Source organism: Mastomys coucha, unplaced genomic scaffold (assembly GCF_008632895.1).
Source record: "Mastomys coucha isolate ucsf_1 unplaced genomic scaffold, UCSF_Mcou_1 pScaffold9, whole genome shotgun sequence".
Classification (NCBI taxonomy): Eukaryota; Metazoa; Chordata; class Mammalia; order Rodentia; family Muridae; genus Mastomys; species Mastomys coucha.
This window is the reverse complement of record NW_022196915.1, coordinates 49,470,904-49,474,865: the sequence shown is the minus strand read 5'-3', so window position 1 is coordinate 49,474,865 and position 3,962 is coordinate 49,470,904.

Genomic DNA, 3,962 nt, shown 5'->3' with positions numbered 1-3,962 from the left:
TCTCTCTCTCTCTCTCTCTCTCTCTCTCTTGACACATGAGCACCCCCTTGTATAAATTTTGGGTTTTATTAATTTTGTGAAAAGTTCTTTTTACCAAATTGTGTTCTCCTCATTGTAGGTGTGACCCAGTCTGACATTATGAACTAGAGAGAGAGACCACGTTCCCTCCCTCAAAACTTTCACTGAAGACTGGGACATCTGGAGGTGGGGGAAGGAAATGGCCATCGCTAATACGTTTCCTTTACTATTCCTAATCAAAAGGGAGGAGCATCCCCCAGCACCACTTTTCCCTACCTTAGAGCCTTAAGAAAACACTGTACCTTTACCTCTGCTCTGCCTAGGGCTCAGTGGCAGGTGCTCAGCTAATACATATGAGGCCCTGGGTTCCAGCCCCAGAGCTTTAAATAAATGAATAAATAAATAAATAAATAAATTCAGTAACAGTAGGAACTTGGCAATGAAACATGCATTGTGTTAGATGCTTCCATCTCATTTATATTACAGAGTTGGCAGAAGGCAGCTCTGTGACCTGTGACATATGAACGTAGGTGCTAGACACCATTAATAAGATAAAATGGTACTGTACATAACGTGTCTTTGTGGCCCAGCCACAGCATCATCTGACTGATTAAGAGAGTATGAAATGGTATTATCAGAGAAGGCTCTTGAAGAGGCTGAGTCACTGCTTTTTTGAATAAGACACTGACATAAAATAGATCATACTTTTACAGTGTTATCTTAGCAACAAGGTAGAAAATGAAGTGAAGGAGCACAAGGCGAGAGGGCTGGGTGGGAGACAGTATTATAAATGGGATGATGGGACCAGCCTACTGTGGGGGCTGTGGTATACAGTGGAAATGATTTAGACACAGCAATACCAACTACTGCACAAGTGCACGAGCTTTGCAAATGAACTCATTGGACTCCAACTCCAGCCCTACCTCTCTCTATTCAGGTAACCATTCCCCCTGCTCTCAGTCTATTCTCTCATCCACACACACATGCAGAGGTGATCATATACTGTGAGTGCTCATCACCTCACTGATTATCCTTCTGGATCAGAATGAACCAAGCCATTCTTCCTTCTGCTTCTACTGTTAGTCCACAGGCACATGCCTGAGCGGGGCCACTTAGACTCACCCACATTTCTGTACTTGAGGGTAGTGGGTATGAGAGTCTTCCAGACCTCCGTCACAGGCAGAGAGTCCAGAGGTCTGGGAGGATCTGACCGAGAAATTGCTGCTCATGTGTAAGATGGCAAACCCCCTATAATCCAAGCATTCAGAAGACTGTGCCAAGAGGATAGAGTTTAGGGTTAGCCTGGATCACATCAGTTCAAGATGCTATATAGGTGAACTCTGTCTCAAAAGCAAAGCCATTGAAATAGAAATTAGAGCTGGCGAGATGGCTCAGCCGTTAAGAGCATCGACTGCTCTTCCAAAGGTCCTGAGTTCAAATCCCAGCAACCACATGGTGGCTCACAACCACCCGTAATGAGATCTGATGCCCTCTTCTGGGGTGTCTGAAGACAGCTACAGTGTACTTATTTATAATAATAAATCTTTGGGCTGGAGCAAGCAGGGCCAACCAGAGTGAGCAGGGTTGACTGGAGCGTACTCATATACATGAAATAAATCTTTAAAAAAGAAATAAAATTAAAACACTGCTGCTGAAATAGGGTCTGAACTTTATAGGCTCTGCCTCTTCTCTTAGCCCCCACCTGTTCCTAGTCATCCACTTTCCTGCTGATACTCTTCTGAGTTGCCTGAGCACTCTATACATTTCAGTTCCAAATAAGTTACTGTTAGCCCCCCCACCCCACGTCATCCCTTTTCCTAAGATCTGGAATTCAGAGAAAAGTCAGCATTCCCTCCAGGACTTAAGGAGCTCCTACTTGCTAAAAGGTGTCATTCTCCTTACCTCTGGCAAAAGGGGCAGATGGCTCTTCAATTAACTTATGCCTGTGGTGCCTATTAGCATCTCAAGTATAGTCAGCTTTTAGCCTCCCTCAGTCCCTACTCATCCTGGCTGGCATGCACAACTCCATACCGTACCCCTCTCCAGTCCCCGAGCTGCCCTTCCCTTCCCCCAGCTTCTCTTTTCTTCTATATAACCCAGTTATTTTGCCTACATGTTCCCTTGGCTGCTGGTCCTTCTCTTGGTCCGAGGCTCCTCTCTTAGCCCCTTGCTCCTGCCTCTTCTCTCCCTATACACCATGGCCTGGCTCCGTCTGGATACTTGCCGATGCCTCTGGCTGTTTTCTCCTGTATCTATAGTAAACGTTCTTCTCAGCCATACCTTGGAGCAGTCATGTCCTTGTTTTTCATTCAGTTTCCTACTGCTCATTAGCAAGAGTCTTGACTAGAAGAACTTCATCTTTTGGAATTGGTTTTGAGAACAGAGTAAGATAAACACATAAAGAGCTCTGACCCCTGTCCTTGCCACAGAGAAATGCTGCTAAATAGTTTATCCAGGGAAATATAGTATGTGACAGGAGGTCAGAATTTGGCATGATCTCAGTTGAAAAAGTGCTTCCCTAGCATGCAGGAGGCCATGGGTTAGTCCTCAACACCGTATCAATGGAGTGTGGTGGTGTTCACTAATAATATTAGCACTCAAGAGATGGAAGCAGGCAGATCAGAAATTTAAGGCTATCCTTAGTTATATAGTTAGTTTGAGACCAGCTTGGGATATTCGAGACTCTCCAAACAAACAAACCAATAGGAAGAACGGGATAACAGCAAGTGTGCAACTTTCCTAACTAATCTAACAAGACCAGGGGAGCAAGCAGGAGGAAGGCTGCTTAGAAAGTGTTTGGGAATGGCAAAGTCTCTGCTCCCACCGAGAAGACAGTCCTGCACACAAGGCAAAGTCCAAACTTGTGAGGCAGACACATTAGATACTTCATAATCTGTCCCAACCTGCTTTCCCAGACTGATTCTTGTCAATTCATGAAAAATGCCTGCAGAAGGTGTCGGCTCTGGTTGCCTAATGTGTCATTTTATGTGTTGTTGCCTTTGGACACAGAGTCCTCTCTGGCTCAAGTGTCTGTTTTTCTTTTGTTCTTCTAGTGCTGTCGGTCAAATCCAAGGTTTCAGGGATGCAAGATAAGCGTTCTACCACAAAACTACACCCCTGGATGGAATGTCTTACTTACCCACCGCAGCGTCAGCCCCTCATTTAAAACATAGTTTACGCTGGTTTACGTACTTTCTTCTCCACGAAGCATTCCCTGTGAGAGTTACTCCATACCTTTCTAGATTACCACAGACTTCCATAAATGCCTCTAGGATGAGTCACACTCTGTTCTGCTCTGTGTGTGTTGTGTCCAGGTGTGTGCAGATAGAGTCCAGAGGTGACTTCAAGTGGTGTCTCTCAAGTACTGACCCCTTCTTTTTCTCTCTCTCTCCCTTCCTCCTTCCTTCCTTCCTTCCTTCCTTCCTTCCTTCCTTCCTTCCTTTCTTTCCTTCCCTCCCTCCCTCTCTCTCTCCCCCTCTCTCCTTCCTTCTTTCTTCCTTTTTTTTTTCTTTTGAGACAGGGTCCTGAATCTCCTAAAGTAGGTTAGGCTGGCTTACTAGTGAGAACCAGGATTCCACCTGCCTCAGTCTTGCCAGTGAAATACCCAGCTTTTAAAAACTTGAATTCTGCAGATCAAACACAGGTCCTTCTGCTTGCAAGGCAAACATTTCACTGACTGAGCTGTCTCTCAGCCTACCAGTTGATTCTAGTTTTCTCTTTATATGTGTCATCTGTGGTCCAGGACAATAGAGACAATGATTTAGTCTCCTCTGAATTACCCTGGCTTGACATTATCTGGCCAATCACAACACTACACAGGCTCATTGCTGAACAACACCCAGAATATTGTTTTGGGACAAAAAAAGAGGCATGACTATAAGATGATAGATTCAACAATTCATGCATAAAGCCAGGTTTTTAAATTATTCATTAATCTGTAATAT